Genomic DNA, 26,395 nt, shown 5'->3' with positions numbered 1-26,395 from the left:
AACACAGCAGCCCATCTGTGGCCTCCAGTTCAGCATTCTCTGTAATACTTACTGCTGGAAAGTTGTCCCAGGGGGATCACAATGCCCTTTTCGCACACCCCAGGCTTTTTTTCACTCTTCTGGGCATCTGTTGTAGTTACTATGGAAACAACATCCTGATAAATATTTGTCCCAATCCAGTATCTTACATCTCTATATTGTGGGGGGAAAAACCCCCACAAAAACCCCTGATTAGATTAGTAAGATTAGTATATTAATTTAACCCGGATCCTGCTGTTTTGCTTCTCACAGAAATCATCTGGGCCCACAAAATTCTGTGACCAATTGTAAATACAATTTGCATAAATGATCATGCTCATTTGCATATAGTGGCTTCCTTTGCTTCCTTCCCTCAGGGACTGACAATCTGTTCCCTCTGCAGTGCGTTTGGGATTGCCTTGCACCTCTGAATTATATAATTTTACTTCCTTTCCCTTTTCTTCTTATTTATTTCTTACATTATATCATACTTCTTTTCAGGCTGAGCTGAGTCCCCAGCTCACCATAGTTCTGCCTTGCCTTATGTCTCTTCACTCTTTCCAAGAAAATTCACTATTCTTTTTGATCGGTATCTGAATAGTCCCTACAATGTGTAATCACATCAAAAGAAGTTATTATTAAGACCTTTTTATCCTTTTGATGTACATTCATATTGCTCTGTCTCAAAACTGTTAAATACTTACAGAAAACGTGCAAAACTGTTTGGTATAAGACAAATATACTCTTGCTTATTGCACCCCTACATTTTTTAAATTGTGCTAAAATGGCCAAATTGTAACTTTCAGGAGAATGAGGTTGGCAGGCACTTTAGGTAATTTAAGTCACCTCTCTCCTTCGAAAATCAAACTTCCTAATTCAAGCAGAACAAAAGTGCAAACCAGACCCTGTATTTTATTTCCTTTTAGTAAGACAACTTTTAAAAGAAAAGGTCTTTCTGAACAGCTTAGAACCATTTTTCCAGTTTTTAATACACCTGTCAAGTAAAGCAAGGTGAAGAATATTTTTATTTTGAATAAACAGATCTTTACTGCTCTGCTGCTCACCGCCCATAGATGGCTGAGGAGGATCAGAGTACAGACTTGGGTTTTTTCCATCAAGGTGTGGCTGGTCTTTTTTCTCTGACTGCTGTTGTCTTCTGCTCAGTGTTGTCTTAGATCTGCAATAATAAGATTACAGAAGATGTCTCAAAAATCCAATAAAATCCCATAAAAAGCTGAATTTCAGACTGAAAAACTTTAAGTTTAAAGCTGACAATGCTTTCTTGCTCCACATCACTCTTAAGAAACATTCACCAGGCTATAGGGAGACCAAACCTGACCTGAAGATTAAAACCTCTTGTCAGACAAGACTGGTCTGGATCACTGCAGCTATCTTCTGGTCATCAAACACCTATCATAGAGGAGATAAAGTAATTTATAGGGTGAATACAATTAAAGGGTACTTAAACCATAGGAATATAACCTTCCTGGCCTCTTTGCTAGTGTGAAATTACGTAGTTCGTGTGATTTTCATACATTGCTAAAATCTGTGTGAGGGATATTATTTGAGGCTATAATTGAGGGAAGGATTTTTATTAAAGGATGGTTCTAGTGTTCCCATTCATTCCCTTCCAGTGATACCAGATGTGGGGCTGTTGGGATGATTTTTCATTGTTTCATAGGATGCGCAAATGTCTCCTGTGAGACATTCCTCCCTGAGTGAGCACCTCATGGAGTACCCATCCAGAAGAATTTCCCCTGCCACGATCAGGTAGTCAAACACCAGTAGTGGGATGTGTTCTGGGTAAAACACAAGCAACAAAATGAGACGGGATCCACTTCAGAGGCAGCACAAGTGAAGCATGAAGCCACTGGTCCCACACGTCTATGCAAATGTATGGAGCAAATCTTATCTGGCTAATAGCCAGCTGTATATTTTAACCACCAGGCAGCCCTTTCTCTCCCAATAGAGGGTATACAGTCATCACCTCTGCAAAGCTAGAGTATCACTAAAAAGAGACCAGCTGAGCTTCCCTTCTGTTTCCTCGAGATGTGTGATGCTGTGAAAATACTACAGGCAGTGTGAGCTGGTGCACGAACAGCGCCGTGGATTAAAGCACGGCATTCTTTTCAGCTCTTGTGCTGGAAGCCATCGCACAGAGAGGAAACCAACAATGATAAATGGGCTCACTCTGTGCAAATCACCGTGGCAGAGGGAGAGAATATTAAAACGAGGTAGCACTTTGGGATAGCGTGGTCCAAACAGGACAATATCTGGTCAGGTACGGTACCAGCCATGTGACCCACAGTCTCATTTCCAGGTCATCTCCAGGCTGTGCTGCATATCTTCTGTGGGGTGTTATTAGTCCACGATAATCACACTCTCTGCAGTTCCTTTACTGCTATTATAAAAATGCTTTTATGTTGGGTAGATGTGTTATTTATTACGTGCTAGGAGGAAATGAAGTTGGTAGTTCTGAATGTTGAACAGCAGTTGGAGCTGAGCTGCACAGTTCCCGGTCCCAAAGAACTCTGTCTCCTGTTTCATAATAATAATAGTGATTTATCCCCTGTGTTATTAAGCCATTTGAATGACTCCATGCAGATCCTGGGGCCAGCATTTTATTCCTGTCATCTAAGCTGAAGCTGTAATAGCAAGGACTGAGTTTTTTTCTTTTTTTCTTTTTTTCCCCTTTTTTCTTTTTTCTGTTTTTGTTTTGTTTTGTTTTGTTTTTTGGTTTTTTGTTTTTTTCTCTTTTCTCTATGTTTGTTTCCTTTCCTTTCCCTCCCTTCCTTCCTTCCTTCCTCCCTTCCTTCCTTCCTTCCTTCCTTCCTTCCTTCCTTCCTTCCTTCCTTCCTTCCTTCCTTCCTTCCTTCCTTCCTTCCTTCCTTCCTTCCTTCCTCTCTTTCTCTTTCATCAGAACCTCCTTCAGGGAAATGTCCATAGATGGGCAGATGGTAGAGTTCAACATTTTTTGGCTCATACCCTTGTTGTGAGGACTGTTTTGAAGTTGTTATTATCATGCACTAAATGAAAATTTGTTTTAAGCTTCATTGAAAATTCTATTTTAAATTGAAAAAAAAAATTGGTCCAAATTAATTTGTATTTATGGCAGGACACTGATCCAACTCCAGTGAAGTGGGACACCCTCCTCAAGGACAAAGAATATTTTCAGACCAAGCTTTTTGAACACCTATTATCCCATGTGCTGTCTTAGTATTGAAAGTCTTGGAATGAGGTCAATGGGTTAAAAAAAAATCCAAGCACAGGAAAATCTCAAAATAAAAAAAAGATTGCTTTTCTCTTGCTCCATGACATAAAAAAACCTGTGCTCACATTTGGGTATTAATCAATCCCTTGCACATTGTGTGGGCTTCAGCCCACCTTGACTTCATAAGCAGGACTCAGTTCACTGATTAAAGGTCTAAACAAATCAGTATCTGTGTACATAAATAAGTTCACTTTTCAGTTAGCACAGGTTTCATATGGTTGCCCAGACTCCATGAGAAGGATTTTACAGTGATGTCTGGAGATGGAAGTGGAACAGTTTCCCTGTTTGTAAAGATTGTTTTCTCCATAGCAGAGGAATAGAGATTACTTCATTCTTTCAATGTATATGCCACCAACTGTGCAATGAAATTCCTTAAATTATGATGAAATTGCTCATTTCCTGAAGTGAACACAACAAACTAACAGGCACAGTAATTTTTAGTAGATTTGGATTCAATTCAATTTTCCAGATGTTCGCCTGCAATCAGCCTAGGAACTCAAATCTCAGAACGGTGCTATTCACACAACAGCTGTTGCAAATTTTTCTTTTGAATCACACCAATCTAAGTGTGGATTTGTTTACAGGCAGCCTCAGTCTTACATGAGGAACTGACTGATTACATAAAAAAAAAAAAAAAATCTCAAAAATGTTCTTCTGACCACTTATGCAGTTTCTCTATTATTATATTATGGCTCTTTTTAAAGTAATTTTTCTCATGAATTAGTAAATTTTGTTTTCTTCACCAGTCGGTGAATTTTGCTGTTGAATTTAATTTTTTAAAAAAAGATCTTTTTTTTTTTTTTATTGGAATCAGCTTCTTATCAGGAATGTGTTGGAAAGAAATAGCAGAGTAGTCATTGAAGATGTATGTGGAGTCCACTGTCATCAGCATTTGCATAAGCTAATCTGTTCCAAGGAGTTTAATTAACAATCAGTCCAGAAAAGATTAGCAGCACCTTTAGTCGGACCTTTTATAGTTCCCACCTTAAATTATCACCCTCTACACAACTCGTTATCCTTTTTCTGATTTACAGGAAAAAATATTATGCAGCACTTCTCTTGATACTTTATGCCAGTGGTCAGCTGCTCTAACTGTGTCCACCCTTGTATTTGACTTCTGGCATACTGTAAATACAGTGTTATTATTGTGCCTGGACTTGTTTTATTGAAGCAACCATCTAACCTTTCCTAGCTTATCCACTTCTTGTAGCTGGAGAAAAAACAATTTATGCATGTTTACTATTGTGCACACAATTTATGTGTAACTTTTTCTGGCTAAGAGTGGTTCATCTGGACCTACAGCCAATGGGAAGAAAAGTAGGATGACTTTTGTCATATTTAAATCTGCCACTTGGTTCCTTTGGATTCCTCTGCATGTGACCCCTGGCCACAGGAGACAAAAATCAGACAACCACGTCTGGATCACGTTATTTTCACTTGGGTTTGTACAAGCAAAACTGGCATCTTCTACCTCTCTAATTTCTGCCCCAGCCAGAAAACACCCACAGATTTCCAAATCCAGTCTTTCCTTATGGGGGGAGGTAGAACCTGAATTCAGCCTGTAGGAATGCTACTGTCCTGAGCAAATACTTGAAAGAGTTTTTTTTTGGAGGTGGCTTGTGAGAAAGAGGGAGAACAACTTTTACATGGGTAGATAGTGATGGGACAAGGCAAAATGGTTTTAAAACAAAAGAGGAGAAATTTAGATTAGATGCAAGGAGATTCTTTACTATGAGGGTGCTGAGGCCCTGGCACAGGGTGCCCAGAGAAGCTGTGGCTGCCCCATCCCTGGAAGTGTCCAAGGCCAGACTGGAGGGGGCTTGGAGCAACCTGGGCTAGTGGAAGGTGTCCCTGCCCATGGCAGGGTGGTGGAACATGATGCACTTTAAGGTCTCTTCCAACCCAAACAGTTCTGTGATTGTTTGAAATACCATGGATGGAAATCTGGAGATGGCTGTATCTGAGGGATTGATGTGTTTGTGACCGAGTTCTCATTTACAGGCATCTCACTAATGAGGGCTTACAACTAAAAGGCAAACTAAATGGCCAGCTAAATGATGGTGGTAAGCTTTTTTGCCTTTTTTTTTTTTCTTTATAAGGGAGAACAATGTTAAGTTTTTGTATTTATAAAGAAATTGTCACTGTTAATGATGCAATCCAAGCAATTAACACTGCAAATTCACTAGATGTTAGGCACTAGGTAATAAGGGAGATTTAGTGTCAAGAGTTCTTATAAGAGATTAATGAAGCTAGGGTACATTTTTTCAAGCTGCCTGAAAAGTTGGTGTTTGACAACATGGTGTGTCTGGTAATATTCTAGGGCAAGTGTCATACTGATTGGTAGACAAAAGTAATTTAACTAGAATGTGAAGTGCAGAACCAGGGGGTTTATTGGAAAGGGTTACACACAGAGAGAAAAGCTCAAGTTACCTGAATTATAGAGTACCTTTAATTCATAGTGCTACAGAGCCAAAGGTGTAGGGAATATGGTAGTGAATTTTTCATATTTTTCAAAGTCCTTATTGTTTATAGTGCTAAAAGACTGCGTAATGTGTTAATAAGGAAGATTAAATTTGTGGGGGTTTTGCTTTTTCAATGTTGCTTCTTCTAATATCTTTCCAAATTTTCATGTGACTGTTTAGAAGGGTGAATTAAACAGTGGGTATTTAATTGATTCATTCTATCTACTTATATAAAACCACTCTTTTCCAGAATTTAAAGCAATGGACACTGTTCTTCTAACACGTCTAAACAGAATAACACTTTTCCTAAAGGTTAGTGGAATGATTTCTTTTTTTTCCAGAATATTTTCCTGTTTGACAAGTTGTATTATGAAAGAGCTTATCTGTTACCCATGTCCTTCTGCTGTGTGGAACTACCTAGACCTTTTTGTTTTGTTCTATCCTTCAGACCTGCCATGGATTTAGACAACAGAACAGTGTTCTGTTCTGAAATATCAGAGACACATAAATTTGCTAAACTAAAAAGACCTGCTTTTTGAGTGGATGCTCCTGAATGATCCTCCCAAATAGGATCATACATACAAATGTACACACATGCATGTTTATCTGAGAAAACTTAACAGAATAAATCTGCAGCAGTTAGTAACATTCCCCAGCTTCCTCACAAGGGAATTGAAACTACAGAAGAAATACATGGCAATGAAATAAACCTGATTAATTTTCACATGGAGAAGTCTTCACCACTGAGGATTTTGGTTTCTGTTGTTATTGTTTTAATTTTTAACACATGCATGCGCATAGAAATAGCTGGAGTCTGCTTTAAAAACCACTGGAGTAATTAAATGAAATTAACTTGATGAATGCTATCGTGTGCATCCTGATTGCTGAGTACTGAAGTTCTCTCTTCCTTTAATAACTTGGTGAGATAAAGTGATTTTAAACTGAATGTGATGCATTCAATTCAGCAGGCAGCAACTGGAGAAATCCAAACTCATCCAACAGATACAGAAAACTGTATGGCTTGTGAAATACACATGTCGAATTCACATCACACTCTCTTCATTCAAGAAAAGTTGTCTGAGACATCATCAGTGAAGTGACTTAGTTTCATTCAGATATGATATGGATGACACACATACCCAGTTGTGGTTACTGGAGAAGACTAATTACAGCTGCTAGATTGTGCAAATGCCTCCCAAGAAGAGGAAAGGTTTCTGCTTTCTGCTCTTTTCCCTCCTTTTCCCCTTCTTCTCTCAACCCCAGCTTTCTTCCTCTTGTCTAATTCTCTTTCTACATTTCCATCACCAGTTTTCCTCACTTTTTCTTACCCTTTAAACTAATCAGTTTCTCTTTCCCTCCCATATATTCTCTCAGACTAACACCCTTCCTAAAGAATGTTCCCACGTTTTCATTTTTTCCCTGCATCCCAGTTCTCTTCCCATATCCTGACATTGTTCATGTCCCACTGTGTTTTATACTTCCTTTTTTGCTGCCGAATGACCATTCCAGTGAAACAAATTATTATCTTCACAATTGATATGTTTCTTATCATCTTATCTAACCCAGAAGATGATACAAATTTCTTAGCTAATTAATATAGCTAAGTACCTCAGCCTCCTAGTAGAGTCAGTGTGTCCCCTTTTCCTGATTGATTGTGAAAATCAATGGAACTTTCAAAGCATTCCAAAAACTTGTAGATGGCAGCTACTGTAGGTGGCAGCTCGGGACATGGTTCAGTGCTGAGTTTGACAGTGCTGAGTTAATGACTGGACTCAATTATCTTGGGGTGCTTTTCTGACCTAAAGGATCCTATGATTACATAATTTTTTTACTTTAGAGAGCTGTATTAAAACCACTGCCATTCAAGCTGTTTTACCTCAAAGATTTGGGTTTGACAGTCTTTTTCTGTATCCCATTCTACTACTTTTGCCAGACGCTGGGCAAACTCTGGGCAAACTCCTTGGGGAGAGGCACAAAGACAGGAATCCTGCTTTCTGGTACTCTTTATCCTCTGACTGGTCTGCTGAACATAGCCTGAAACCCTGAAGAGTCTTCAGCTGTAAGTTTCTAATCATGAGGTCAAGTCATCAAATAAATAGGAAAAAATACTTCCTTGTGAGGGTAGTGAGGTTGCCCAAAGAAGCTGTGGCCCTCACCCCTAGAAGTGTCCAAGGCCAGCTTGGACGGGGCTTGGAGCAACCTGGGATAGTGGAAGGTGTCCCTGCCCGTGGCAGCAGGTTGGACTGGACGATCTTTAAGGTCCCTTTGATGCCATGAAGATTTTTTGCCTTTTCTTTTATACCCCTGTTATACCTTTTTACAACTTCTGTATTCCTAGTGCTTTTTGCCTACATTCTTGGACTTGTTTGTCAAGCTGAGAGACTCAACATTTTAGAAGCTTCGTAGCCAGGGATCAGTGTGCCCCAGAGCCCAAGGTCCTCTCCAGAACACATTCTGTAAACTCAGATAGAACCATCCAGGGGAAGGCTCCTTGGAGAGGGTGGGGCTCATTCAAGCCTCTCGCCTCTCATTGGGGAGTTTTTGATAGGTATGCTAATTAGTAACACCTATAACGTTATACCAGATCTTTTGGGGGCATTGTGGTGTGCATTTTGGTGCATTCAACCTGGATGTAGTACACCTAAGGATCCTTAAAATAAATACCAAGGTAAAATCCCTTTTTCCCTTCTAACTGTGTTTGAATCTTGATTTTAAGACCAGGAAAAGGCATCACCTTCCCACCCAAGCCATTCTGGGATTCTCTGATTCTATTCTAAACTCACCAAATTTGCAAGTCCTGGGCAGTTCCCTTAAAGACCCATCAACATCTAAAACTCACTTTGGGTCATGCTCAAAATCCAAACAGTCAAAATTTACCTCAGAATAGAAACCTTGCTAGTTCTAGTGTACCTTCCTTTAATTTGACTTGTATTATATGCGCAAAATGATTATTTTGTCCACGTGGTTGATGTATGCAGTCACCATCAACAGCAGCAACAGAGTGGCTAGTGGGTGTAATTTAAGGGCTGAATTGAGAAATCTCAGACATGAATGAAAAACAAGCTCTGATATATGCCACCAGGTTTGGGGATGTTTAATCAAACTAATATCCTGTTCATTCATTAAAAAAGGTGGTAATATTTTTAGGGTTCCTCAGTGCATAAGTTCAATTGAAAATCAGACAGGGTGGAGGTGTTTAATGAGCAGATGAAAATTTCAGTCTCCCTCTCTTCCTTGACTAACCATTAAATAATTCAATGTCTCAGTCTCCCCTTATGAAATAGGGATAGCTGCACTTCCCCTACTAGTAGGGAGAATGAAAGTTCATAGAATAAATATTTTTTAAACATTAATGTGGGTTATGTAGGCATTTTGAGTCAGCCAAAACCCTGTCATCAGCTATGAGGTCTAACCCTTCATCGTTAGGTGTTACCAACTTTTTCTCAGGGATTTTTTTTCAAAAGGGACACTATTCCTTTGCACAAAATGCCAGCAATGCCTTAGAAAATTATGATTTTCAAGGCTAGTGGTAAAAAATAGAAATTAATCATAATGGTGTTCCAGAAAAGCCTATTTTGTTTTTATAGGAGTATCTTCCATGAGAACTCAGAGCAGAGAGGAGACATGCATAATATATTTCTCAGTATTAATAAGTCCTTCTTCTGCTTGCACATAACAAAGGAGATTTTAATCACCGTGGTTATCTCTCTCTTTGAAGTGAATATCCTATATTAATCTTTAGACAAAATTGGAGCAAATGAAGGTAAAAATCTAGAACATAAAAGGACCGTCGGAATTCTTACTGAAAACAATAACGACCCATATTGAAACCATCATACTTAAGTATCCAGTTGGTTTTTTGGGTTTTTTTTTGGTTTTTTGTTGTTTTGTTTTTTGTTTTTTTGTTGTTTTTTTTTTTTTTTACAGGAGCTCCTTATTTTCTGCTCTTGAATAGTATTTGCCAAAATAAAACTGCACCACACAAAGTGCCATTATGATTTCCAGCATTCATTTCCAGAGGGGCTCCTGCTAGTCCGTAGCTATAACTATGATGAAAAGGGGCTGTGGACAGCCTGTTGCAGTAATGCTAACTCCCCATCTATCAACCCAGCAGATTATATGAGTAGCATCTCCTTAGAATAGAAATTCAGAGATATAATAATCAATGAGATCTGGCATGCTGAGTGCCTACACAGATCCATTGCTATAAAGGATGCCAAATTATTATTGCTTCACAAAATCTATGGAATTGTAGCCAGCGGGGCTGAGACTAGGAAGAAAGGCGTTAAGGATTGACTGAGTATTTCGGTGATGGTCTCTGTTTGTAGAGCATTATATGCCATTATAGCATATGTTTTGGAAGTTCTTCTTGTTCACATTGTGATTTCATGATGCAGGAGCCTTAGTAGCCAAAACAGGGTCAGAAGCAACTGTGTCCTTTCCACATTGCTTTCTCCTCCCTCAGTACAACCTGATTATTGACGGTATCTGTGTGTGAGATGGAACAGGAAGCTTTCTCCCTCTGGTTCTTAAGGCAAATTTCTTGCTTTTGTGTTATTGTAGTTGATGTATTGAAGGTTTTTAACCCAGACATGTTTCTTCCTGCAATGTGAGTGTAGGAAGAAGCAATCAAAGGCAGAAAGGAGCAGCTGTAACTCCTTAGCCTGATATTCCCTCCAGACATCTCTCATCAAAACCGTACAGAATGCAGAAGCTGGTAATCAACCCAAGGTCTGATTTGTACTCTGTAGGCTCATTCACTCTTCAGTGACTCTGCCAGACCAAGGACAAGCAGTATCTTAATTTAGCAATAGCTGCTGGGGGCCTCAGTGAGGTGAGATGAGACAAATCTGGCCGTCAGTGGCTTATATTAGAGATACCTAAGCTTCTCCAGCTACCCAAATTCCGGAAACAGGATCATGAGGATTGGACAGATCCAGATTAATCAGCAGTATAAAAAAGATAAGAACATTCATACACTGGAAGTTTATGCACTCTTCAGCTGACGATATTGTTCCCATAGACAGTTACGTGCCTAGTATGTAATTTATAATTAGCAAGTTATTACAAGTACCAGCTGAGGCCTTCATAAACCTGTGGTATGCTCACTGTCACAGGTCTGCCTTGTATTTTGTCCCCAGTGATCCTGAAAACATAGAGATCTTCTTGAACTGAACAGAGAGATCTGCTTGAACTATCCAGACAAAGAGAGTGAGAGTTTACACAACTGCACCCAAGAGAACTAAGTTCCGCTGAACCAGTTGGCCTTTCATATATTTGAAACCATTGTACACCTTCAAGCACATGAAATAAATAATACTAGAACCAAATTAGGCAATGATCCAAGATTTAGTCCCACCCCAACACTTTAATTTGCCTTATAGTACTGTAAGTGCGTACTAGAGAAGAGGAGGCTGAGGGAACACCTCATGGTGGTCTACAGCTTTCTCAGGATGGGAAAGAGAGGGGCGGGTACCTATCCCTCCTCTCTGGTGACCAGTGACAGGACCCAAGGCGAAGGCCTGAAGTGGTGTCAGGGGAGGTTTATGTTGGATCTCAGGAGAAGTTTTTTCAACCGGAGCATGGTCAGCACTGGAACAAGCTCCCCAGGGCAGTGGTCAGAGTAATCAAGCCTGACAGAATTCAAGAAGAGTTTTGGCAACACTCTCAGGCACAGGGTATTACTCTTGGGGTGTCCTGTGCAGGTTCAGGGGTTGTACTAAATGACTGTTATGGGTTCTTCAGGATACTCTGTGATTCTATAGAATTTTCTGAATGGACTGAGCCAGCCCACTGTTCCAGCAGCACCTGCAGCAAATGCCCCACAGCGCTGCCCACCACTGCTGAGGGTTGTAGCAGTTGGCATTAGCATGGCACCTACTGTCCTCAGAGGTTGAAAACAACCTGCAATGTATTGTCTGCAAAGTGGTTTTCAGACCAATAACATTCTCTGACCCACATTGCTTTTCATTAGGGGCAAAATATTAGGAGGTGTTTCATTCCAACAATCTAACATTAGATGAGAATATTTAAAATTCCTAGGGAAGGCTTTTGTTCATAGTCTGAGGTTGGGTTTTGAAATCTTTAAAAACTCTCTCTCCAGGGAGGCTGTGTGGAGAGAGCCATCCTTTCAGCTCACCCTTGAATGCACTTTGAACAAGCAGCTGCTTTTACTGTGAGCATGTTATTAATGGTCTCTTTTCAAAAGCAGATATAGTACCCTGGAAAACATTCTATTGATTTTTTTCCCTTTCCTTGTCCCTGTTTCAATCACAGTCCTTTGAATGGCTTTCATTTTTAGCAACAACAAGAGATTTCTTCGAAGAAAAGTGGTGTCTAGGTGTAGCCTTAAATAAAATCACTGCTCAATTTAAGCTCTGAAAAATACTATTGATATTTTAATAGAAGATTGGAAAACCGATTGCTGGTTCAATAATAGCTACAAGTAGTTTATACATAGGAAACATGCACGAGGATAATTTTATTTCTTTTCCTCTACGTGTTAACAGAAAACAGCAGCCTAAATCTTGACTCACTGGATTATTACATGTCAAGGATCTCAGGAACACGGAAATATTTCATTCCAATTTTCTAAGGTGGAAGTGTGCACTGAGACACCTGTGTGCAGAGTGCGGAATATAGAAATGCAAATAATATTGTACCATATATTTCTACATAATAAAACTCATGCAGAGAAATATTACATAATAAATTGTGCACAGCTGGAGACACCATTTTGCTTCTGACTTTGGTTAATGTTATTATTAATTGCTTATATCACAGAGTCAAAACAAATGTTTTCTTAACTTTTTTGGCTGGGGACCTGTGGTGGCCGATTGACCTGTGGTACAAGAGACAGAGAGAGCTCTTGGTAAGACAGTCTCTGGTGCCAAAGACTTAGTGGTTATGGTGAGGGAAAGAAGCCTCTCCCAGGATGCTGTGTTCAGTGACGGTAATGTACCCCAGTTCAGCTTCCCCGGTTGGCTCCTGGTGTTGGCCACACCCCTGTACTTAGGCCTGACCTGTCACATGCTTGGGATCATTTGCCTCTGGAAACCTTCACAAGTTGTAGCAGTAAACTGCTTTCTGTGGAACTCTAAGCAAGGACCCTTCTTAACTCCTTGCTGTCGGCTTAACATTACTGAAGCCATCCCTGCATTTGTGCATTCATGCATGCGAGCCATGGAGCAGGCAGGGAACCCAGTAGCAAGTGGCGCCTCAACGTGGATTTCCTCGGACCTCCTTGACAGCGTCTCTAGAAGTTTCTGGGTTCAAGTTGCATTTGGAGCAGCCACTTCCCTCGAAGAAGCCTCTGAGTTCTATCAGGGGGTTTCAGAGAGGGAGACCGATAATTTCCTTAGAAGTGGAGACCGGTCTGCAGTTGACTGGACCAGCCCATGAATATTATTTGACCCTCTGGTGAGATACGGGTCACCTTTTCTCCTTTTCATTTTTCTCTTTTGTCTCGGGGCTGGGAGGAGAGGGAGATGGATGTGGAGATCGTCCATCTCCTACAGGAAACCTTTCCCCAAGTTGTAAAAACCCTTATTTGTGGGAACTTTCATTTTTCAGGGGAAGATTTAATGCATTTTCTAACTTCGTTGCTTAACAACTTTAAAGGGAATTTAAAACGGCTTGTCCCTTGGCTGTTTGTGTTGGGAAAAATTTATTTGTTCTACCAGCTAGTTAGAAAGCTCTTGAAAATGTTAGGAACAGTTTGAAAAAAGCCCACCTGCCTGCTTCCCTACCCCTGCATCCCTGATCCCTTTACCCTGCTTCAAGGGACACTGGGAGGTGGATCCTGCCCAAGTGCACAGGACTGCTACCCACTGCCTGCTTCCTCCTGATCTTCTTTGTTCCTTGCCCAAGGGTGGTGCTGGCCAGGCCATCCCAGCTCCTGCCCCAGACGTCTCCCGCGTACCTATTTCCCTGTTTTTTCCACTTTAAACTTGCTCCAACACGACGGCAGCATGGCCAGTCCTACAAACCCAGCTGCTACTTCTATTTTTAGTTCTCCCGCCTCCACTCTTCTACATGGCCAAGGCCACGTGCGGGCAGTGGTGGGCTTTTTGCCCGTGCCCAGCCCCCCCTCCGCGTCCACTCCCTGGCCTCTCCCACCGGCTCCTGCTCACGTTACAGCACCCAGCTCCCCCTCCATCCCCAGCCCCACCCCTCCTGCCTGATGTCATTACAGGGCCCAGCCCACACCATCCCCCTCCGGCTCATGTGTTCACGTCCAGTTTCCCTCCCTCCACTGGGACTCCCTTCCCAGCTGCCGATCCTGCATCTCCCTCCTGTGTCCCTGTCCCCTCCATCGCTGGTCCCATGAGACCCAACCCACCTCAGATTCCCACACGGCTGAAGCCGGGAGTGGGGGGAAGGAATGTCGGAAAGACGCTGTCCTGGCCACACTGTACCAGGTGGCCCCGGCTCTCCAGAAGCCCCGCACCCCTGCCAGGCACTCTCTCTCCAGTTCAGAAGAGGAAAGCAATGATTCCTCAGATTCAGATGCTGAATCTAGGGACTATTGGGCTAAAGTGAAAAAATAGGCAGCCAAAGATGGTAACTGGGACCTAGAAAATAAGGTGTACTAGTTTGAAAACAAACCAGTGGGAGGCATCAAGTCAGAATAACAATTTAATGGGGAAATTAAAGAAAAGGAAAAAGTAAAAGAAAACACTGGTTCAAATTGACAGAGTCAAGATACAACCTGACACGCTGTTAGTCAGGGTGGTGGTAGCAGTCTGGTGGAATGGTGGCTGCAGTCCTCTGAAGTGGTGATCCTGTAGAAAAAGGGCCTGCTCTTCCTCAGGTCCAGTGGTGGCTGTGTAGCTCCTGTCCTCTGGAAATCCAGCAGAAGGGTTGTCTCTGGTGTTCAGACTCTCAGATTATAACCAGGACGGAATTCTTGGTTCCTCCCTCTGGGTGGAGCATCTCACAATAGGGTAATGAGTCATGAGGCCAAGTGTTGATTAGGCTCATTAACAGAAGATAGTCTGGAGGGAGTTATCTCTGAGTCATGCGGCAGGATAAACATAAACAGCAAGATAGTCTGGGGGGAGGAGGCAAGGAAACACTGCCCCACCTGATTTCAACAGCTCATGAGGATGGTAATAGAATACACTGCAACCCAGGACATAAGGTTATGCCTGCCATACGCTGTCCCAGTCACTTTCACAAGAGGAGGCAGAAATGCCCACTGGGAACCAATACCTTACCAGCAGCTAAAGGAGCTATGAAAAGCCAGCAAGGACTATGGCTGGGGTCACCCTACTTTAAAAACCTGCTCCAAGTTTCTCTCTCCACTGTCACCTTAGTGCCACACCATACCAAAAATATTGTGTCATACCTGGTCTCTCCCACAGAGAATATGCTGAGGGAAAGAACACAGAAGAAACACTTAAGGGGTCTCCTACAAACATATCAAGGAGACTGCATGAAAGCCCATCTAACTATTGAACATTTATGTGGAGAGGGTAACTTTGAGCAGCCTCAGGACCAGGCCCATGACATCCCTTAGGCTGTCCTCGGACATATTAAAAAGGCAGCAGACACAGCCTTGCTTCAGACCCCAGATGATGCCACTTCCACTTTCAACTTTTCGGATGTTAGACAAGGAATAGAGGAGTCTGTTATTAAATTTATTGATTGTTTAAAGAGCTCTATTGAAAGGCAAGTGGAGAATGCAGAAGCCCGCAAAAACATTTTACACAGTTTGGCAATGGCCAACGCAAATGCAGAGTGTAAGAAAATTCAAAGGGCCCTCCCTCTTGACCCTGAGCCTGCAATAGATCAAATGATTGAAGCCTGTGCCAAACTAACATCCACAGAACACACAATAGCAATAGCAATTTCAAAAGGGGTGGCTGAAGCTTTGGTGGTATCACCCAAGGAACAGCAAAGATGCTTTAATTGTGGGGAGTTTGGACACTTTCTTAAGGACTGCCAGGAACATCAGGTGGCCAAGGACTTTCACCAACCAGTGGGATGCCCACTATTAGACTGCCCAAACTGTCAGCTCCACCACCAACACCACTCGGGAAACAGACAGCAAAGTGCGGTATGGCTACGCGCTAGGACACCAAATGCCAAGCCGCAGCACCCTGCCTTGCATGCTGTCCCAAGGTTTTGGAAATAATTCCTGATTATGCCCATGTGGACCAGGAGTCTCAGAGGCATCCCAACAGGTCCAGGTGGGCACCCGACAGCAGCTGGTGAGTGCCCTTTCGATTCAATTTGATAATGAGGGCATGTATAAAATCTCTACAGGACAATTCGGGCCCCTGGATGGCCCAAGAGACATTTTAATTACAGGAAATGGACTTTATGGGCCAGATGAACTTTATGTTACTCCAGAAGTCCAAACTGTCAACCTTCAAGACGAAGTTTTTGTGACTGTTTCATGCAATAAGCCCCCTTGGTTTTTATACAAGGGAATGGCTATTGCCCAGTTCTTTCTACTACCACATCATAGTGACTGGATCCCAGAGAACCCGATGGCATGTTGGGTTGAAGTTGTGGGCCCATATAAACCTATGATAGAGTGTGGTCTGCTTAATATAGTTTCTAAATTGTATCTTCCAGGTATGGCAGACACTGGAGCTGATGTCACCATTATAGCTCACTCCAAGTGGCCACAGGCTTGGAAACTGACTCCAGCCAACGGAGTCATCTTGGGGATTGGAGGTGCTGCAGTCTCCATGCGCAGCAAAGATAATATCATCATGGAGGGACCCGAAGGTCAGGTAGCCACCATAGGCCCTTCGTGGTCAGATAATGTATTACCTTGTGGGGCAGGGACCTGTTGTCTCAGTGGGGAGGTAGACTAGAAATCCCCAAGCCACCTCGGGATTTTTAGTTGGGGCCACTGAAGAGCACGCCACCCCACTGCGGACATGGAAAACCGACAGCCCGATGTGGACAGATCAGTGATACCTATCAGCTGAAAAGCTGCACGCTTCAGAAGTCCTTGTGGAAGAGCAACTTTCCAAAGGCCATATAATACCAACCAACAGCCCTTGGAACTCTCCTGTCTGTTATTAAGATGCCTGGGAAAGACAGATGGAGATTGCTCCATGATCTTCAGAAAATAAATGAAGTCATTGAAGACATAGGTCCCCTGCAGCCCAGCCTGCCCTCACCTCCTTGCTGCCATGCGAATGGAGACTCGCAGTCACAGATATCAAAGACTGCTTCTTTAACATCCCTCTCCATCCTCGAGATGCACCCCGGTTTGCCTTCTCAGTCCCATCTCTAAATAGGCAGGCCCCTCTGAAAAGGTACCACTGGCAAGTTCTCCCTCAGGGGATGAAAAACTTGCCTTCCATCTGCCAGTGGTACGTGGCCCACATCCTCTCACCCATCAGAAAGACTTTTCCAGATGCCATCATCCTTCATTACATGGATGATATACTAGTTTGTTCTTGAGATCTGTCCTATTTAGACACTGTTCTAACTAAGACAATAAAGGCTATTGAAGACGCCGGATTTGAAATCCGCAAAGATCCAGTGAACCTGCCCTTTGACCTACCTGGAACTCCACATAGGAGAGCAGACCATTGTACCCCAGCATCTCACCATTAAAGATAACCCGAAGACCCTCTGTGACCTCCACCAGCTCTGCGGGTCCATCAACTGGGTGCATCCACTGCTGGGGATCATGACAGAGGACCTCGCACTGTTCTTCAATCTTCTCCAAGGTAGTGATGACCTTGACTCACCCCGTGCCATCACTTCTGAGGCCCAGGAATCCGTCATGAAAGTCCAGGTAGTGTTATCTTCCTGGCAGGCACACAGGACTGACCCCACTCTCCCATTCCAGCTCATTGTCCTGGGTAAGTCACCCAGGTTCAATGTGTTAATTTTTCAGTGGGACACTGCGCAGAAAGATCTATTCCTTGTCATCGAGTGGGTCTTCCTACACCATCAGCCTATTAAGACCATTACAACACCTCAAGACCTGATGGCGCAGCTCATTATAAAAGCCAGGGCACACCTCCGCACCTTTGCGGGGTGTGATTTTGCATGCATTTACATCCCATTGACCACTGGGGTTCTGGACCATTTGCTCCAGAACAATGAGCACCTCCAGCTCGCCCTTGACAGCTACACAGGCCAAATTTCCATTCACCAGCCCAGTCATAAGCTGTTTAATTTGGCTTTCCATTTGGCCCCAAAATCACTACAAAGTCAAACACCTCTAAAAGCCCTGACCATTTTCACAGATGGCTCTGGGGGTTCACAGAAGTACGTGGTGACTTGGAAAGATTCAAAGAGACAGAAGTGGGAGTCTGATGTCCAGATTGTTCAAGGATCCCCACAGATTGCAGAGCTAGCAGCTGTTGTCAGGGCTTTTGAGAGATTCAAAGAGCTGATTAATCTGGTCACTGATTCAGCATATATAGCCAGTGTAGTTGCTGGAGCTGACCACTCCTTGCTAAAGGGGATGTCAAACCCAAATTTACACAGGTTGCTTTTGAAGTTAATCTACCTCATTTCCCACCGAAAGCAACCATTTCATATAATGCATGTGAGGTCACACACCGACCTCCCAGGGCCCATTGCAGAGGGCAACAGAAGAGCAGATGCCCTAGCCATGCCTGTGCAGACTGCTAATGTACCTGACATCTTTGGACAGGCCAAAATGAGCCACAGCTTTTACCATCAGAATGTGCAAGCCCTCATGTTCCACCTACCATGCTGCTAGGTGAGGGCGATAGTGGCCACATGCCCCAACTGCCAGCAGCACCAACTTCCATCACTGGGCTCTGGGGTTAACCCCCGAACACTCAACAGCTGCCAGTTGTGGCAGACAGATGTGATCCACTATCTGGTATTCAGCAGGCAAAAGTACATACACGTGTCCATTGACATGTTTTCAGGAACAGTGTTTGCTTTGGCACAATCAGGACAGGAGACCAAGATGTCACCAGGCACTTTCTCCTGGAGTTTGCCACCCTAGGCATCCCAGAACAAATTAAAACTGACAATAGCCCTGCCTACACTTCCCACAAACTCAGGGATTTTTTAAATCAGTGGGGGGCAAAACTCAGCACAGGCATACCACACTCTCCTGCAGGACAGTCAATTGTTGAAAGGGCCCACGGCACCATTTAGTGGGTCCTCAATCAGCAGCGAGGAGGGACAGAGACCAGTTCTCCTATTGAGAGGCTCTGTAAAGCCCTTTTCACAATAAATTTCCTAAACTGCTCATCCACAGAGCCAAACCCCCCTGTATTATGGTACTTCTCCAATTTGCCCCGAGCTAAGCTCGATGAGAAGCCGGTAGTGCTGATCAAAGATCCTGAAAGCCAACATGTACTGGGCCCTTTCCGTTTAATAACCTGGGGGAGGGGGTATACCTGTGTATCAACACCATCAGGCCCGAGGTGGCTTCCAGGCAAGAACATAAAGCCTTACATCGGTCCAGCAAACACTACTCCCAAGACACAGCCATGCCTGGAGTTGATGCAGAACAACCCAAGGATCAAAGAAGTGGAGCCTGGAGATGGAGACGTCGCAAATCTCCACTGCAGACACAACCAGAGCTGCGACCGGATAAGTTTACACCACTGACGTTTTCCCACACGCCTGTTACCATTCCCTTTTTTTTTTCCAGCTTCTTAGTTAATAAAGAAAGGGGGATGTAAAGAGGGAGGGAATGGAAGGCCCCACCTGAAAATTGCAAATTTTTAACTCTGTTTAAAACTCTAGTGGAGACACCTGCCAACTGACACTCCATCAGGAAACCCAGCATTTGTCCCACCACCACCCTCTGGATGTTTCCGATACCACTGGCAGCAGAGGCTTGAACTGTACTGCATCCAAAATGAGACCCTGGCAAAGACAACCCCCCTTCGTGACAGCATCCATACCAGTGCCCAGAGAAAAAATCCCCTGAAGGATTTGAAGACTTGTTGGGATGATGGGTTGTGGGTGTTTCTGATTGTTTTTGTTGTTCTATGTATGTTTGGTTGTTTGGGGCATTTGGTTCTGGGATCTCTGGGAGAGGCCTCTTTAATTAATACAGAAAAGAGGAGTTGTGGTGGCCGATTGATCTGTGGTACAGGAGACAGAGAGCTTTGGTAAGACAGTCTCTGGTGCCAAAGACTTAGTGATTATTGTAGGGTATGCCCAGCCACTGCCCTGGAGGGGTGTCTGCTGAGATAAGGGAGATGGAGCAATCTCCCAACAGGACTCCCTGGAAAGGGAGCTACTCTCAGTTATGGCGAGAAAAAGACAGACCCAGAGTCCTCTGGGAAACCCTATGCAGGTCCTTTGTAACCCATTGGCCCTTACCCTCTGACGCCCACCCCCTGTATCCCTATAAAAGCTAGCCCCCTGCCCCTGCGAGGGACAGTTGCTCGTCCCTGGCCTTCCCCTTCGCTGAAGCACGGACCAGGAGTACAGACCAACAATAAAGCTGTCTTCGTGCAGAACCAGCCACACGAGCCACTCATCTCTCCCTGGTCTGGCCTGGAGGCTGCCCTGCAGAGCTGAGCTGGAATCACGAGCTGACAATCACTAAAGAGCTGACAGCCTCTGCAAGGGCCCTCCTGCCAGCAGCTGAAGGAAGACACCGGGCCTTGGGAAGGCGATTACTTATGGGACCATCCCTCCGGACCAGTCACCTCTTCCGTGGTCAGAGCTACTGACCCCTCACCAGATGTCATAGGTTATGGTGAGGGAAAGAAGCCTCTCCCAGGATGCTGTGTTCAGTTACGGTAATGTACCCCAGTTCAGCTTCCCCGGTTGGCTCCTGGTGTTGGCCACACCCCTGTACTTAAGCCTGAGCTGTCACATGCTTGGGATCATTTGCCTCTGGAAACCTTCACAAGTTGTAGCAGTAAACTGCTTTCTGTGGAACTCTAAGCAAGGACCCCTCTCAACTCCTTGCTGTTGGCTTAATATTACTGAAGCCATCCCTGTGTCTGTGTGCTCATGCGGATGAGCCCCCAGAGCTGCTGAGGACTCAGTAATAGCTGTGGCTGCCCCATCCCTGGTAGTGTCCAAGGCCAAGCTGGACAGGGTTTGGAGCAACCTGGGATAGTGGAAGGTTTCCCTGCCCATGGCAGGGGGTGGGACTGGATGAGCTTTAAGGTCCCTTCTAACCCAAACCTTTCTGTGATTCTATGTTTCTTCATTAAATATATTCTCAGCACTAATCTCTCAATAAGGCCAACAAGTCAACATTATGAAACAGTCATGGAGAGAGTGAATATTGGAGTTTTTGGGAATGTCCTGATGAAGTTCTAACAACAAAATCCCAGGACAGAGTCAGTGTTCTATTAGAAAGGCTTCTTTTCACTTTTTCTAACCTCATTCGCAGTTTAACAATCCAAAGCCTAATTTGCACTTTGCTACAACAGGCTCAATTTCTTCCGTTCTTTAAATCATGTTTGGTTGTTTCAAGAGGATATGACAGGAACTGTCCTGTCTGCTCAGAAGGCAGTGAATCAACATATAGAACAGAGCAGAGACACCCACTGAGCCTCTGCTGTGCAGAACATATTTTTTAACTCTCAAGTAAGGATGGCAAGTCACAGCTGCAAGGATCAACTTGAGAATTGGTGACACCAAGTGCCAAGTCTGTAGAGAACTGGTGTCATTCTCTGTAGAACTCAAGACTACTATTTAGACAATGTTTTACAGTATAGTAACTTCTTCCATGCTTCGGGCCAGAGCCTTTTTTTCCTATCTTCCAATGGCACGTCTTGTTGACCAGGACTATTCCTTTCACCCTGCAATTTCTTCCATTTCATACACTCTGTCTCTGCTGAAAACAGTGCTCAGCTCTTCAGAAAACCTGGCTTTTCTTTCAGTTTTGCATGTCTGCATGTCTGCATCTTCTAAGAGAAACCCTTTATTGATTTGGTCCTGCTTAGATTTCATCCACCTACATTTTGCAGGTGATATGATTGACCATTAAATGATCAGTGTAAATGTAGTCTGTGGACAGAGTAATCTGAATTTGAGTGGCTGTATCGACTACAATACAACAATCTTTTTTTTACTTCACCTGAGCATCCACCTGAATATTTCAAGTCAACAGTGTTAAAATGATTTTTCTTAGCTGAGGTATCTATCCACCTGAGCACAATATTCCACAGCTGCCTCAGATTCATGATTCCACACCCTCTTTACCAGATATTCACTATGTGGTCCAAGTTCCCTGAGTTGTTCTTATCTGTTCTCTTGTCTTTTTCAAACACTAAAACATGAATTCTCACTCAAGCTAGCAAGTTTGTTAGTGGAATCCCTTTGAATAAGGACTTTATTTAATTCTAGTAATTAGCATGGCACTTTGAACCTGTGTACTTTTTCACTCCATCTTCTTTGCAAACTCCCTTCATGTGTCTAAAAAATAGATAAATGAGATACTGGCTTTCTAATGATAGGCGCTGTTAGTGTGTGCTGCTGGAGTCCTTTAAGTGTGATAACCCAGGAACGGCAGGTTGCTGAAAAAATGCAATGATTCTTGGTTGGGCTTACACAACACTAATACCAGTGGGTCCACAAATACCAGGAAAATAGAATCATGGACTCACAGAATGGTTTGGTTGAATGGAACATTAAAGTTAATCTCATTACAACCCCCTGCCATCGGCAGGGATACCTTTCACTTGACCAGAGGTAAGAGACTCATCCAACCCAGGAATGGGACGGCCATAATTTCTCTGGGCTTGGCCTCACAGTCAAGAATTTATTTGTAATATGTCATCTAACCTTGCACCCCATCCTATCACTTCATGCCCTTGTGGAAAGTCCCACTACAGCCACTGGTCTCCACTCTTTAAGTGTGACCATCTAGCCAATTCCTTATTCACCATGGGGTTCCTCTGCTAAATTTTGTCTCTACACCTTGGAGATAAGACTGTGGTGTGGGACAATGTCAAATGCTTTGTACAGGTCCAAGTAGATGGCATCATTCACTCTTAAGTCCTGTAGTTTTATAACCACTTTTCACTGCAAGATGCCAGGAACCTGAGGACAAAAAGAGGCCTTAATTCTTCTGACCGGGGTCCCAGGGGTTCCTTGTGTACCTCTGGCCTTCAATCCTTCTTTCTCAGGGGATCTTAGAGTTTCACTGCTCTTAGCTCGTCTCCTGTATGGGCCCCCAAGAGATACACTGTGGCTTGCCTCCAGCCATCTCCTTTGTGCTGTTAAAACACTGAAACGTCTTCAGGTCAAAATTCTGAATCTTGTGATTGCCATTAACCCAAAGAGATTCTTCCACAACTTTGCACAAAAAGGCCATCACCCTGTGAGAGGATGTTCTGTAGTCCCAAAACATAAAATCTATCCCATTGAAAATATTTAAAGTATTTAATTTAGATTTGTTTCCTCGGAAACTGAAAAAGTAGCTCAATCCAGCTGCAGTACAAGAGCCACTGACACCAGGAGGAAGCACCTCACTGCCAGGTGAGGGGAGGTTGCAGGTACGGCTCCTGAGGACTGACCTTGCTTTGTTACTATGAAAGAAGTTGGAGTAAATGACACAACAACTCTTTGGAAAGACATGGCAATTTGTGAGCTTTGAGAAACATCTAATACTCTGCTCTTTGGAGGAGTTAATGCTACGTCACAGGAGCGAAGTGAGAAGTCACAGAACCTGCTGAGGACCTGTCACTACACAAATAGTGAAGGAAGGTTTGGGAAGAGTCTCTAAAATTTGCTTTGCTTGTTTTGGAAGTCCCTAGTGAAAGACCTTTCATGTCAAAAGTAAATAGTGTCAGTCACTAGTGATATATCTTTTCATGTGTTTGGAATATATAATTGTTGATGGATGGTCAGACTCACAGCCATTGGGCCAAAACTTGCTCTCATTTACAGCAGCTGAAATCTGGAGAAAGCCCACCAGAGTCAATATAAATTCCTTCAACTTTACCAGAAATGTCTGTGAGGCGTTTGGCTCACAGACACAGTAATGGGGGAGGACCAGAATCCCTGTGTTTTCACATGTGTTTTCATCCTGAATTGAATAAACAGGTGAAATCTTAAAACGTTTCATGGAATGAAAGTTTCTTAGAAGTTATATGGGAAGTGAAATCATTCATTCCTGGTAGTTTTGATGTCTGCTTTCATCTCTCCAACCAGTTCTGTGTTTCATGGGAGTTGTACACCAACAGCTGAATATCTCGAACACTGTTGGGTATGGGGTCCTCACCTGCACTGTGCCTGTCTTTAGGTAGGCACCCATTTATATGCCTAAATAAAGCTGGAAAAGAGCAGGTCTGAGGATAAAACCATCAGTAACCACAGTTACCAATATTCTCTGGAGTGAATTTCATTCAGGCTGGAGGAGTTTGTCAATGGCAGAGGAGTTTTCTCTGGAATAGGAGTAATCCCAGTGGCTCAAATCAACTTTAATCCCTTTCTCCTTTCTCTGTTAACCTTTGTGAAGGGTGTGTGGATCACTCTGTGGTTAGATAGGGTAGATGCTAACAAGGACGGCTGCCAGGGTGAAACTGAAGAGCTACAATGTGGACAAATGACACCCCTGGACTGCAGTCTGAGTGGAGCTTATCATCTCCTTCTAGAGAAAATTTCATTTAATTGAGTGTGTGAGAACAGTCTTCTCAAAGCTTATACCTTTAATACTAGATAAAGGAAAAACCTTTAATAATGGAAATTACAGCATTTACTAGCTGAGCACATTACATCAAGAACAAGGTGAGGGGTAATTCTTACTCATCCTTTTACACTGTTTAATCATCCCATGTGTAACCCAGCAATGCTGAGCTGAGATCAGGCTGGTTTCAAGGATGTCTGGTCCATTACAAGTCACCTTTGGAAGGATATTTCAAGCCTATCAAGGAAAAAGAGTGGTCAATTACTTTTGTGGTAAAAATTCTGTGTGTCTAGATGGTAACAGAACACTCTGTAATTTCAGCCGAGGTAGGATTCCACCTGCTGGCTTTTAAATCTCTAGACATCAAGTTTGTTTCTGCACCTACAAGCCCTATCAACACCAACAGCGAGCCTACCTTTTGGCAACCAGGGGAGCTGCCCATTTCCTTCAGTCACCCTTACCTGTTGCCAAAGTTTTCTAGAATGACAAAGAACAGGGGACAGCTTGTGTTTTGCTTCTGTCCTGTCTGAAAGGGATGAAATTGATCATATAAATTTTTTTTAAATATATTTGTGTGCAACAATATCAAGTTTGGTTTGTTTTGCTCACTGATACGTTACTGCCTTGTAAGTAACTCTTCTCTCTGCCTTTTCCATGTTTCTGGAGGTGCAAGACCCACATACCATGTTTGAGCTTTTCTGCATGGCACCACACCACCTTCACTTACACCTCTCACAAGGCTTTTGGAGGCTGCATTTGTGCAAGGAAAATGCACAGGCAGACACTCTTCTGCAAACACCGTGGAAACAAACAACTTCTAACTGCAGTAAAATAAACAAAACTTTAGGATCTAACCTCTTAGAAGACAGGAGTAAACCAGTGGCTGATAATGAACAGTGCTATTGATTCAGACTCTGTGACAGGTTCACAGGATGTGTAGGTAAGTTTGGTTCCCCTGAAAAACAATTAAAAGAAAGCTAATTTGTGCTATCTGGGGCCTGTTGATTTCAGTGACAATGATGATTTATGTATTTCTTCAGCTAAATTTCTTCAGTGTCAAAGCGAGTGGCAAAGAAGAGAAGCAAAGCATCAGAAGGTGAGGTGTTTTTTTCAAGAGTCATTCATTTAGAAAGCACAGGTTGGCTGGCCTTGTCAACTCCTACTGTAACTTCTCTGAATAATCAACTACACCTCATTTTATACATCAAGGTTGAGGGCAGATTTCTTAAGGGAAAAAATTACTTATCCTGTGCCAAATTTTTTGCCTGAACAGGAGAAAACCCTGATCCATGGTCATGAATAGTCAGGGAAACAGAAAAATACTGAAACCTGTGACCTTTTGGCAAGCGTTGCTTTTTTTTTTTTTTTTTTTTTGGCTGCATTTTTGATCAATTTCCCTTGAGTCAGTATAACTCTGGGAAATGGTATATATTGTATGTGGATGAAATTACCAGCTCTTTTAGTGAGGGTACCGAAGACTAACTGCTGAGGTAAAGCAGCAGATGGAAAATTGTGCATATGGAAGATATGCTTTTTCCAATAGAGATCTTTGTGGTTTTGGTACAGTCAAAACTCATCCCTTCCCAATAAGAATAACTAATGTGAAAATTCCAGATTTTGGAAATGTGAAAAATCATATCAGTGAAACATCTGCCTTTTTTTTTTTTATTTCCCCAAAAGAAAGACCTGGACTGTAGCTTGCCATGAGTACATGTGACAAGTCTTCTCTTATACAGAAAGCCTGAAATCAAGGTACATCACAGAATTTCAGATATGAAAGATGACCTGTCTTAGAGGTACAGTGAATTAATTCATACAAAGGGCCCGAGTACTCCTCATACAAATGGTATGAGTACTCCTCAGTAGAGTACCCATACCACTGGAGCAACATTAAAGAGACTGAAGCATAGGCCAAATAAAATTATTTTTGTTTGTTCAGGTCTGTCCTACAAATGCATTACTTGGCTGCAAAAATACTGTCTAACATCACAGAAGCTTGCTTTGGATCAAAAGCAAAACTGCTCAGTTCATCTTTCACCACTATGACTCCTCAAATCAAATAAATAAATAATA

Source organism: Aphelocoma coerulescens (genome assembly GCF_041296385.1).
Source record: "Aphelocoma coerulescens isolate FSJ_1873_10779 chromosome Z unlocalized genomic scaffold, UR_Acoe_1.0 ChrZ, whole genome shotgun sequence".
Classification (NCBI taxonomy): domain Eukaryota; kingdom Metazoa; phylum Chordata; class Aves; order Passeriformes; family Corvidae; genus Aphelocoma; species Aphelocoma coerulescens.
Note: the sequence above shows the minus strand (reverse complement) of the source record.